The sequence below is a fragment of the Pithys albifrons genome, chromosome 8, assembly GCF_047495875.1.
Source record: "Pithys albifrons albifrons isolate INPA30051 chromosome 8, PitAlb_v1, whole genome shotgun sequence".
In the NCBI taxonomy this organism is placed as follows: Eukaryota; Metazoa; Chordata; class Aves; order Passeriformes; family Thamnophilidae; genus Pithys; species Pithys albifrons.
In genome coordinates this window covers 700746-714517 of record NC_092465.1, presented here as the reverse complement: position 1 = coordinate 714517, position 13772 = coordinate 700746, and the positions used below count along the sequence as shown (strand labels likewise).

Here is a 13772-nt window from a genome sequence, read left to right as displayed (position 1 = left end):
GAGCCCAGCTCAGCTCCAAGCACAGCTCCCAGAGCCAGGCACAGCTCCCAAGCACAGCTGGGCTGAGCCCAGCACAGCTCCCAGAGCCAGGCACAGCTCCCAAGCACAGCTGGGCTGAGCCCAGCACAGCTCCCAGAGCCAGGCACAGCTCCCAGAGCCAGGCACAGCTCCCAGAGCCAGGCACAGCTGGGCTGAGCCCAGCACAGTTCCCAGAGCCAGGCACAGCTGGGCTGAGCCCAGCACAGCTCCCAGAGCCAGGCACAGCTGGGCTGAGCCCAGCACAGCTCCCAGAGCCAGGCACAGCTGGGCTGAGCCCAGCACAGCTCCCAGAGCCAGGCACAGCTGGGCTGAGCCCAGCACAGCTCCCAGAGCCAGGCACAGCTGGGCTGAGCCAGGCACAGCTGGGCTGAGCCCAGCACAGCTCCCAGAGCCAGGCACAGCTCCCAGAGCCAGGCACAGCTGGGCTGAGCCCAGCACAGCTCCCAGAGCCAGGCACAGCTCCCAGAGCCAGGCACAGCTGGGCTGAGCCCAGCACAGCTCCCAGAGCCAGGCACAGCTGGGCTGAGCCCAGCACAGCTCCCAGAGCCAGGCACAGCTGGGCTGAGCCCAGCACAGCTCCCAGAGCCAGGCACAGCTCCCAGAGCCAGGCACAGCTCCCAGAGCTAGGCACAGCTCCCAGAGCTAGGCACAGCTGGGCTGAGCCCAGCACTGCTCCCAGAGCCAGGCACAGCTAGGCCAAGCCTAGCACAGCTCCCAGAGACAGGCACAGCTCCCCACACATCAGGCACAGCTCCCCACACATCAGGCACAGCTGGGCTGAGCTCAGCACAGCTCCCAGCCCAAGCACAGCTCCCAGTTCCAGCATAGCTGGGCTGAGCCCAGCACCCACCACCCGGGACACGGAGTGCCAAGCCCTGCCTGGGTGCCAGGCCAGCCTTTCCCAGGCCACGCTGCCTCCTGCTAAGCAACGCCTGCTCTCCGGGCAGGAATGTCCAGCTCTCAGCCCCCGGGCCGAGCTCTCCCACTGCCAGCCCCGGCCCGCAGGAAGCTGCCACGCTGCTGCCAATCGCAGCATTATCTTCAGCTGACAATCATGTAACACCAATTTGAATGGCTAAAGCAGAATAAAGCTTATGTTTTCAGGGACAAACAAAACACGTCTCATGGGTTTCTGCGTCCAGTAGCAGATTTTAACATAACACAGAGTGGAACCCAATTAAAATAGTTCCCGTTGAACAGAACGAGCCCGGTTCGAGTGGCAGGACAGAGCCAACCCCCCCACTGCAGCCGTGCTTTGACAGCAATGACCATCAGTTCACACACACAGCGCATGCCAGCTCCAGGGAAGCAACAGCAGCACAAGCTCTAATGGCAATTTGCTGCTGAATACACACAAAACCCCTCTACGCAACACTCCGAAATTACTCATGTTTTAGCAGATTTTTGCTTTGCACCCAGCTGTTGCCTGTTCCCAAGGCACGAATTAGCCATTTCCTCTCTGAAAAGCAGGATTAACTCACAGCAATGGGACTCAGCAGCAGTGACATTGGCCCCCCAGGCCCTGTCCCCGCGGGTCCCCCAGCCTGCCCTGCAGCAGCCAGGCTCTCCAAAGGAAGCTGAGCACTGCCAGCAAGCCAGCAGGTCAGAGCTGAATAGATCAATCCTTTATCACTGCTTTTAAAACGTTATTTTTCTGTCAGTTGGCTGAAAAAACAGGAATTATTAAATCATCTCCAAAACTCCCAGAACTGACTGAATAATATGAACTTACTTGACAGCTGGAGCCAGTAAAAACGAGTCAGCCCCACTGATGTGCACGGCAGTCACTGCCCTTTGCCCAGAACAGTCCCCACGGACAGGGACAGGGCTGCATTCCCCTGCACCAGAGCTGCGGGCTGGACTGGCCCACTCTGCTCTCACTGCAGGGACTTCTGCTTGTCCTGCTTGCCATTTTCAGGACAGATCATCCAACACTCCTGAGGGCTTCCCAGAGACTGGTAATCATGACTTGAGCTAGCAGGGTTTGAAACTAAACCAGTGAACCTCTACTGCGTGAACCTGGTTGTTGGTCAGGCTGCTTCCCACGAAGAGCCATTTATGCAGCCAAGCAAACTCTGCCCTGCCAAGGATTTTGCTGAATTCCAAGAGCACTGCAGCATTCCCTCAACACCCAGGGCATGACCATGCAGATCACTGAGATGGAGCTACCTATGCACAGTATGGCACAAACCACTTAACCAAGAAAAGCACTTTGATTCCTCCTCTTTTTATGTTCCCTTCCTAACACCACGATCATTTCCACTCACTCAAAGTCCCTCCAAGGAATCATTTTCACTCCATTTTCTGCAATCTCCCCTATCCTTCACCTTCACATGTGCCTTCCAGACCAGGAACTCCTTCTGCCACCTCCCCTCCAGGTGCCTTCTGCACTAGAAGAACTTCTCACCGACTACATAGCAAATGATTTTCAAAAATTGCCACCTTTCTTTTTTTGGTCATTTTTTAAAAATCAGCTAAATTCCACCTGGGATTAACAGCTTTTTTTTGTAGCCTTGTTCCTGCTGGGCTCTGAGAGGCACAGCCAGGGTGCCAGTGAGCCCTGACCTTCAACAGTGGCACTGAACACACACCAGCACAGTGTCTGGGGCTTGGTGAAGACAACAAGGGCTGCTGGGCACTGGTGAACACTGGCCACAGACACACACCCTGCTGCAAGAAACAACTACAACCACCAAGCTATAGCTGAGGCCTCTGGTGAGAGAGGACTTACCTGTAGCTGTTCAGGGGGACACCTATTTCTGGGCCTGCAGCTGTAAATCACCTCCCAGCTCTTCTCCAGCAGCAACAAACCCTTCCTCTCCCTCCTGCACTCAGGGATCTGCTCTCCTGAGTCCTGCCCTGTCCCACCTCCACACAACCAGGGGCAGACAGGCTCCCACCAGCACCACAGCCAAGCCTGCAGCACATGGGAGGTCTGGCCTGCAAACCTGAATTCCGAGCAAAGGCTCTGCTCCAAGGTCTGGGTTTGTACCAACACAGGCTCGGCTCACCTGTCACCAGGTGGGCAGGAGATGCTGGAGCAGCCCTGGTGTCACCCCTGCAAAAGGCTGAGCTGTCACTGCACCATGACCAGGCACCAGGAGCACCAGCTCAGGGCAGGGAAAGCGAACCACTGATGAACAAACCCAAAAGCACTGAGTTCCCATAAAGTAAACTAAAAATAAGTGGTGGAGGAACTGGACTCCACACAATCTGTGAGATTCACAGAGAAGACATTTTATTACACAAAGCACACACTTTATATCGGGTTAGGACTACACCTTATTGGCTAAAAGAGTTACACACCACCACACTAGATACTGCAATTGGTTGAAGCCTGTCTCTCACAAGTCCCATGTTTATATTATTTCATCCTGGCTGTTTCATGCCCCTGCAGAGTCCTGTGAATTCCCACTCTGAATTCTTGGGGAGTACCCTCCTCCCTACCAGCCAGCAGCAGCTGAGCTCCTTGCTGCTTCTGGCTGAGAGCTGAGTCTCACAGGGCTTTCCATAGATCTGAATTGCTCACTTTTGATTTTACTGTAACAACATTCCCACAAGCAGGGCTGCAAAGAAATCAAACAACTTCACAATAATTCTGTGGTAAACTTCCCAGGGGCAGAGTTGCCAAACTAGCAATTCTGGGGAGGGCTGGGCGAGCCAGAGCTCTCTGCAGGTCTGCACAGCCCTGGGGGAAAAGTACTCCCCGGCCACCCGAAAATCCAGCCAGGCTGCACAAGCTGCTCCCAGCAAGGAACAGCACACAAAGTCATCTCAGCACCGTATGGAGGATTTCATCCTTTCTAGGCTGCTCCAGTGCCATTAGAGAAGTTTTCTTATCGAGGGCAAAGGTTTCCTTGGACCTTCCACACTGCTTTAAGTCTTCACTCCATCTGCCTCCCCTTCCTCCCATCTCCTCCCTCAAATCCAAAGCCTTATTCTTAGGAAGGCACAAAATGACAGTGACACAATTTCAAAGCACTTCCCCACCCCAACCCTTCCCAGGTCATGTTGGATAAATCCCCAGAACGAACATCCAACACCCGGGCACAGCCACACTTGCCTTTGCTGCAGCCGCTTCACTTGAGCAGGGAACTCTGCACTCGGGATGGAACTTTTGTTGGACTCATACTAGGAAAAAATAGCTACAGAAATGCAAAACAAACCCTACTGAGTAACTGTGTGAGCACAATGATTCAGAGGCAAGCTAAGCAAAAGTCAAGGTTTAAAACAAACAAACCCCAAACAAACCCCTACAAAGCCCCCAACCCACACATTTGGAATTTTAACTAGTTTTCTGAAATTTTCAAAACAGTATTTTACATCTGCACAGGTGGAATATTCATTCCAGGTTTTGGTGTGTATTTAAATGCTCCCGAGTGGATCGAGGTGATTTAAATTAGAAAGTTGCATACAATTTAAATAATGAATTTTATGCCTGATTTTGTATTTATTTTTTGTTCTTTTTACAGAAAGGCTTAATTACTGTTCAACACAAATGAACATATTAAGAGTAACTTAATATGGGCTTTAAAGACCATTCCCTCTCTGTCCATGTACACCAACACCCAAGAATACAGCTCCCAGTTTTTACAGAAAGCAATACATTTTGTAATTATTATTTGCTCTTACAAATAGAATATTTCAAAGTTTATTTTTAATTGTAAAACAGGTTTACAATGGCCTGATTGTGCTAATTACACAAGAAGAATTCTCAGAGCCAAGCCCAAGGCCACAGGACCCGAGATTAGTGACCTGGCCTGGCCAGGGGAGCCTGTCTGGGTGACCTGGGCAGGAGGAGCACAGACCACCCTGCTCCTCAGCTCCTCATTAAGCAGATGGGGCAAGCATTTAACAAACTTTATTTAGCATTTACTGGGGGTTTTTACAACAAGCAAACAAAAACACAAATTAAATTAAACCCAAACAGTTCAGCCATTTAGGTAATTTTAACTTTCATACTCCAGACGCACAACCGCGAAGGTGCCGCCCATTTCTGCAGGACCTCGGGTGGCTCCGGGGGAGGGTCAGCCCAGCTCTGCAAATCTCATTATTTCCTCAAATCCTTCCACAGAGGTCTGCTTTAGCTTGCTAGTTTTTAACTCAATTCTGAGTAAAAGCAAACGCTATTTTTTTTCAATGTTTCACGTGGAAAATATTTGCTGTGCTCATTTATTTTATTTATACATTTTAAACTACTTTGAAAGACAGGCTCTTCTGGGGGCTTTTTGTTTGTTTGTTTGTTTTGTAATAAAGTGGCCTTTCAAGATCAGAGAATCAACAGAATCCCCCTTTAACATCAGATACTCAAATACTCCCTTGGTGTCTCAGGAAGCTGATGGAGCACACCAGAAAACCCACTGTCCCCCTGAGCTGTAACTCATGGTGGGCCATACAAGCCTAATTCTTCTGGCCTGGGTTTGCTTCTGGACACAACAGCTACTGTGGCCTCTTGACCCATAATCATCACTCAAAAAGAAGAGAACATATTAAACACCCTTCTCCTTCAGCTATAGGACCAGAGGTGTCTGCAGAGGGGCTGTGACCCTAAGAACAGTTTGGGCTAGACCTGTAAGCTGCATCAAGCTGCTGTTAACACACCTACAGACACCTTTCATACAACTGTGATACACCAGTGTTAAATCAGACATTTTTGGCTTGTCCAACATTTACTTTTTAATTAATATGCTATTACAAACTCGATTTCAGAAGAATCCCTCATTCCCATACAACCAAACACAGCTGTGGAACTGAAACAAGATCAATCCTGTCAAAAAAGCCCTAAGATTATGGAAGAATATTTCAGAACTTTGAGGAAAACCCCCACACTTGGTAACCTTTCCCTCTGCTGGCACACCAGCCCCTCAGAGACTGCACTCACAGCGTCACTGCTGTTTGCAGCTTTGCTTTGGGTTTATTTCCCTTCGTGTACACACTGGTCAGCACTTCAGAGAGAACCTTTTCTGTGCACACACAGTCCCTGCTGCCCAAGCCCCACTGCCCTGGGGGACCCCGAGGTGCCCCTGCAGAGGGTCCCAACAAGGGACGGCGAGGTCTGTGGCTCCCACCCCTGGGAGCGGGGCCCTCACACCTCCCACCCAGGAAAGGCTGTTACAAACCCAGACCCAGCCCTGGGAGGTGTCACACGTGCCACTGGGAACTGCTCAGGTGAGACAACCCCGAGCCCAACGTGCAACCCTTTGCCATTACAGTCTCCTGACTGGCAGCACGGACCGTCCCGCGACGCCCAGGTGGCACCACAGGGCACAGACTGCACAGCACAGCACTGCAAACCTCACTGGGGGCTTCCCAGCCACTGTTTGCTTATTCACACTCCAAACATGAGGCATGTGCAGAGAACAGCACCAATGAACAGCTGACAAGCACTGACTTACTCTGTTAGGGACCCTCTGCCACCGCCTCCTCTCACGGTGACACCCCAGTCCCACAAAGCCTCCATGACAGCCCCTCTTTCCCTGACCCCCCAGTTACTTTTATCCATAACAAGAGCCAGACTCCATCTCAGTTCTCTGGAACGCTCCTTTATGAGACCTGAGAGCACCTTCACTCCCAGCACGGGGGTTCTTCACCCCCCAGACCGTGTGGCCCCAGTGCCAGGGCCACTTTCAGTCCACAGGGACCTGAATTCCGACCAGAAGGCAGCCAAAAGCTGAGCGTGGTGCTCCTTCCCTCCCAGAAAAATGAGGGCTTGCCACTTTGTTCAGCTCGGTGTCCCTGTAGCACACACACCCCTGAAGAAACACACTCGCTTCTCTTTCCAGACTGCCATCACAGCCAGGGAAAACTGTGAACTGAACCTCCCTCCTCAAGGAGGGCACCTGTTGGTCCCAAAAGAGTCATCAAGTACCAGGAGACAAACACCACAGTCTTTCCAAACATGTGCTGGCAGGAAACTCGCTCTGGCCACACGAGGTCTGAGGCTGCAGAGCAGGAACAATGACAAGGGGACTCTGGGAAGAGGAACAGCAGCCTCTGAATTGCACCTCCTTCACTGACAACAGCCTCGAAACACAAGGAAGCTCTTCAGATCCCTTTCTTTGCCTCCATCTGCCCCTGTGTTGCTGTGCTGTGGCTCTATGAGCCCAGCCTTGCGGAACAACTCCAGTTAATTCACCTTTTCCATTTGCTTTAGTCCACTCCCCAGAGCTCCATATCCAGTAGGTATTTATTTTAAAGCTAAGCCAAGACCATTCAAATGCTAACACTTCAGGGCCTTCAGTACTCCCAGTTGCATGCAGGAGGGCCTCTCTCAGAATAAAGAGCATCCACTTTGGGAACTAAACCAACATGATTATAATTGGGCTGCACGTTGAAGTCTTACAAATCCCCAGACTGGAAATAAAGTAGATTTTACTCCTTGCAGACCCTTTGTTTCAGAAGGCATAAAACTGCACAGCAGCCTCAGGAACAGCAATTCCTCACCAGAGGCTCCAGGAACTGCATAAGAAAACTGAGCTACAAAAGCCTGTTTGGTGTTCTGGCTCCTCACTGAAAGGCATTTGGGCCTTCCCAATGAAGAAAGTAAACAAAGTTCCCTCAAAATCCTGGACACTCTTTCACATGAGAGTCCAATATATGTTTTCTTTGAACCTCTAAACATCATCAGGCAACAGATTCCAAACAAAAAGACGGAAGTCAAAGAGTTTTCCAGTCATTAAAATACGCCTATTTTGCACCAGGCATGGAAATACCATATTTCTTTCAAACAGCCTTTTGGTTTTTATTTCCATCATTTAGGAACAGTCATACTGATTCACTCATTCTTCAAAACACTACCTGTGTCCTAAGGAAGGTGTATGGAGAGAAGGGTCTAGGTAGGTTCAGATTTTAGAACAGGTTTTGCAGACCATGCCCAGGTTGCTTCAGAGCTATGACATGAGTCTTACAAATGTGTAAAACACAACCAAGACAGAAAAAACACCCTATTGTTTAGGCAAGCTGGGGCATGTTGCTCAGATTATTCCCCACTGGAGGCTGATGCAAACATGCCAGGTCCACAAACACACCAAAGTGTCTACGTGGCACTTCTGGCACGTTTGTAAAGGCCTAATTGACAACCAACTAATGGGAGGTTAAGGCAGAGCACAAGCCAAGCCAAGTCAAGGAGCTGTTCAAGAATTTAAGAAGTGCACAGGCCTGACAGCAAAGCCAAGGAAGAGCAGGATCCACAAGAGCAGACACGGAGGAAAGGCCCAGCCAGCCACGAGGCACCTCCAGCTGTGCCTTCACACACACCCCCAGCTGTGCCTTCACACACACACACACACCCAGATGTGCCTTCACACACACACACACCCCCAGCTGTGCCTTCACACACACACACACCCCCAGCTGTGCCTTCACACACACACACACACCCAGATGTGCCTTCACACACACACACACCCCCAGCTGTGCCTTCACACACACACACACCCCCAGCTGTGCCTTCACACACACACACACACCCAGATGTGCCTTCACACACACACACCCCCAGCTGTGCCTGCACACACACACACCCCCAGCTGTGCCTTCACACACACCTAGATGTGCCTTCACACACACCCAGCTGTGCCTTCACACACACCCAGCTGTGCCTTCACACACACACACCCCCCCAGCTGTGCCTTCACACACACACACACCCCCAGCTGTGCCTTCACACACACACACAGCTGTGCCTGCACACACACACCCCCCCAGATGTGCCTTCACACACACACACAGCTGTGCCTGCACACACACACCCCCAGCTGTGCCTGCACACACACACACCCAGCTGTGCCTGCACACACACACCCCCAGCTGTGCCTTCACACACACGCCCCCAGCTGTGCCTTCACACACACACACCCAGCTGTGCCTTCACACACACACCCCCAGATGTGCCTGCACACACACACCCCCAGATGTGCCTGCACACACACACACCCAGCTGTGCCTGCACACACACACACCCAGCTGTGCCTGCACACACACACACACACCCAGATGTGCCTGCACACACACACACACCCAGCTGTGCCTGCACACACACACACCCCCAGATGTGCCTGCACACACATCCCCAGCTGTGCCTTCACACACACACACCCCCAGCTGTGCCTTCACACACCCCCAGCTGTGCCTTCACACACACACACCCCCCCAGATGTGCCTTCACACACACACACACACCCAGATGTGCCTTCACATACACACACACCCAGCTGTGCCTTCACACACACGCCCCCAGATGTGCCTTCACACACACACACACACCCCCCAGATGTGCCTTCACACACACACACACACCCCCGGCTGTGCCTTCACACACACACACACACCCCCGGCTGTGCCTTCACACACACACACCCCCCCAGCTGTGCCTGCACACACACACACACCCAGCTGTGCCTGCACACACACACACACCCAGCTGTGCCTGCACACACACACACACACAAACACAGCTGTGCCTGCACACACACACACCCCCCCAGATGTGCCTGCACACACATCCCCAGCTGTGCCTTCACACACACACACACCCAGCTGTGCCTTCACACACACCCAGCTGTGCCTTCACACACACACACCCCCCCAGATGTGCCTGCACACACAGCCCCAGCTGTTCAGGGCCTCCAGGCAGGGGCAGCACAGCCCACGCTGCTGCACGGGCTGTCACGGGCAGCTGCTGCCTCAGCCCAGTGACTGCAAGGAACTCGAGTGCTTCTGGACAGGGATGGTTCACACCATGCAAAGCAGCTGGCAGACAGCAACACCCCAATGATTTAACCTTCTTCATAACCCACAGACGTTCCTCTGCTCCCCAGACAGGCGGCTGGAGCTGGGCAGGGCCCAACCGGGTACAAATGTGCCTCCTGAGAGTGAACAGGACATCAAAGGCAGGCCCTGCGCTGCCCCCGAGGGGAGGACAGCCCCAAACCAGAGAGGCAGAGATGGGCCCAGACCACACTCCCACGGAGTCACCCAGACAGGGCAAACGGGTGGGGTAAAAAGATGCTTGCATGGCAATTTTCATCACTGTTTCATCTGGACTGAGGAGCCACACAGGCTTTTGCAACTCAATCCAAAAATAAAGGTCAAGTGGAATAAAAATTACTTAGATCAATGCTCAATACATAAGAAAGAATGTCTGGAAAATACCTTCCTGAGTTTTCCTGAGTTTACTTTATTTTCCCATTGTAATCATGATCACCAAGAGCACACACACCCACACCCATTTTGTTGTGTTTTTATTAATTCACAAGCATCAGCACTTTTTCATGAGCTAAGTGTACATCTAAAACACTTTTTCTTAGTATTTAACTTGAGGCAGTATTTAAAAGTCAAATTGAAAACAGCCTTTTTTTAAAATGTGCAACTTGCTGTAATTCCACTGCTCAGGAGACCTGAATTAGCCAATTTCACACTCAGACCAGTGCACTACAAGTTGCACAAGTTTCCATTCTGACAATGGCAAAGGGGGAGCAGCACACAGTACAATACTGCAGGATTGACTGCCACAGGAACTGCACTGCCAAATCATACCCCAGCCTGGGGTTTGCCCAGCCCATGCCATCAAAGCTGATGTTTCAGCAGGCTGCTACCCACAGCTGCAGCAGGAGCTGCTCTGCAGCAGCAAAGCCTGAAATTTAATGGACAAAAAAACCAAAAATATCACCCCTTATGAACTCAAGAAGGGTTTCAATGTGCAACATGGACATGACTTTCACCAATAACCAACCTGCAAGGTATCACCTATCCTTACTCTAACATAAGAGTATTATAACATAACATGATACAATTAATACTCTCTTAAGCCAAACCATTATCTTTTCATTTTGTTTTCTCTTTTAAGATTCAGACTTAAAATTACTTAATTGTTGCAGTCCACCCACACAAACACAAGAGACAAGTTTATTGCAGTGGAGAGCCCTAAATAGCACAGTCTGGTTTAGGCTGACTAATACAAACACGCATTTTGTTTAATTTTACATTTGTTCCTAGGGAGATTTCGCTCTCATCTCTTCTGCCTCCCATCCCACACCACCTGACAGAGTAGGACACCATCACCCTGAGGGATGAGCAACGTGGGCAGCTCTGGCACTGAGCAGCAGCTCGGGGGACAGGCTGGCCACTGCTGGCCGCCACCTCGGGGGACAGGCTGGCCGCCACCTCGGGGGACAGGCTGGCCACTGCTGGCCGCCACCTCGGGGGACAGGCTGGCCGCCACCTCGGGGGACAGGCTGGCCGCCACCTCGGGGGACAGGCTGGCCGCCACCCCGGGGGACAGGCTGGCCGCCACCCCGGGGGACAGGCTGGCCGCCACCCCGGGGGACAGGCTGGCCGCCACCCCGGGGGACAGGCTGGCCGCCACCCCGGGGGACAGGCTGGCCGCCACCCCGGGGGACAGGCTGGCCGCCACCTCGGGGGACAGGCTGGCCGCCACCTCGGGGGACAGGCTGGCCGCCACCTCGGGGGACAGGCTGGCCGCCACCTCGGGGGACAGGCTGGCCGCCACCTCGGGGGACAGGCTGGCCGCCACCTCGGGGGACAGGCTGGCCGCCCCCCCGGGGGACAGGCTGGCCGCCACCTCGGGGGACAGGCTGGCCGCCACCTCGGGGGACAGGCTGGCCGCCACCTCGGGGGACAGGCTGGCCACTGCTGGCCGCCACCCTGCAGAGGAAGGAGGGCAGGCAGGTGTGTGGGAATTCCCAAACTGTGTGCCCGAGCACACAGTGAGGCCACACTGCAGGCCAAGGGCAGGCCAGCAGCAAGGAAAGCTGCAGGTACTGTCCCTGAGGAGCAGAGCACAGCAGGTCCACTCTGGCACAGACAAACCAGGCCAAGCACCCCGACATCACAAGCTCAACACTCTTCTGATGCACTCCAGCAAGGCAACAGTTTTCACAAACACCCCGAGACAGGACAGTGTCCTGCGTGTCTGCCCAGCCACTCGTACCCTCAGAGATCCCTCCTTAGCACCAGCACAAGAAAACCAACTGGGAATTAACTTGGGTTAGAACTAATCTGGCAGACAGACTAGGTTTTACCCAAATTAACACCTTATCCAGTGCCCCACGTGGCCAGAGATGCCAGAACAGGGGAAAGGGCAGCACATGGGGAGGGAGAAGCAGGACTATTTACTCCCCTGGCATTAGTAGCCAGCAGAAAGTGCTGCACAGCCCCAGCCCCAACTGGCTCAAAGTGCTGCTCCAGGACCCCCAGGCCATTCGGGGAGGGCTGGAGCAGCCTGCTGAGGCACCCCGACCCTGAGAGCACTTCAAAGGGAAGCCACTGCTCGCCCCCAGCCACCCGCCCAGCCAAGGGCAGCGGGCAGGGCTGCCAGCCCGCTCTGCCTCACCGGATCCCTGCCAGGCAACTGCAGACCTGCAATTACAAGAGGTGTTTGTTGGCCTTTTCTGCAGCTCATTAGCAGAGGTAAGGCTTGCAAGTCAGAACGAGGAAGGCCTGACCTCCGGTGAGCACAACTCTCTACAACTGCACTGTCTGTAAGACCAGGAATGAGCCCTCCTACCAGACCCCCCTCAGCTGAGGATGGCCTGTGGCTTCAGCACGCTGGCAAGGAATGTTCCAGGCACTGCAGGGCTGCAGCACTACCCCTTCTGTAAAAAGGCCCAGATAACAGCCCTCAGTGTTCCCCTCACCATCTCCTACCTCCATCTCTGGTCATTTCAGACAAGGCCAATGACTCCACAGCCTGCCTTGGACAATCACCAAACTGGAGGCCTTCTGTTTTAGTAAGCTTTTCCCAAGCAAGCTGGAGCCTCTTTTTCCTAAAGCAGAGCAGAGTTAATCCACAGCAAGCTCCAGATGCATCTTCACAGATGCACCTTAGGCAGGGACCAGTGAGTTGGTGTGGCCTTGCAAGGAGGGAAGATGCCCTGACAAGAGGAGCAACTTCTGAGCTGCCTCTGTGTACCAGCAGGAGCAAACACCACCACGTGCACCTCACTCAGCAACAGCCTGACTCCCAAAGTAGATGCTTAGGAAGAAGTGTAAGGACACAGCAAGTAAAGGTCATTCTTCCACACTCCTCTGCCCTGACCCCAGGCTTCCCAGTTGGAGGTAAATTCCCAAGCCCAAAACTGCATCAGAACCACTGCATTTACTGGCTCCCCACAGGCTTACCAACAGGTTCAATTATTTCTTAAGAGAAGAATTTCTCCTCAATGTCCCACTGCAATCAGACCATGGCTTAAACAGGCACCACACAAAAACTATAGGGTTTAATCTCAAAGCTGCTATTGACTACACATAATATTCCCCCTTTCTTACATCTTAAGAAATTAAGTAAGATCATCACTTCCCATTTACTCCCATGTCAACTGTAACATTAAGACCTCCATAGTATTTCCTTTCAGGCATTTCTCCCCTTGGCAAGAGTCAGTTACTCACACACACAGCATCCACACCCCTTCACACAGCCAGGCAGAACAAGGTTGGGCCAACCCCACGTGAAGCTAAAACTGCTCCAGAGCATGAAGCAGCTGTGGAGCTGAAGGGCAACGATTATTCCAATTGACGAGGGACTTACACCATCTTTGATTCAAACAGAACTCCAGAGCTCGAAATAAGGGGCCTTGATCTGAGGGTTTGTGAGGAGTTTCAGAGCTGATGGCACATCAGTTTGCAGGCACAAGGAATGCAGAGCATGTCCTGCCCAGAGCAGGGCAGAATCTTGTGTCCAAGGGGCCCTGGCCCCCAGCACAGCCAGGAGGGAC

At 52.7% G+C, this 13772-nt stretch overlaps 1 protein-coding gene across 5 annotated transcripts in view; it reads right to left on the bottom strand.

The window, feature by feature from the left end:
* Positions 1–13772, bottom strand: part of ACVR1 (activin A receptor type 1) — a 54705-nt gene that overhangs the window by 36599 nt on the left and 4334 nt on the right. The window lies entirely within an intron of this gene.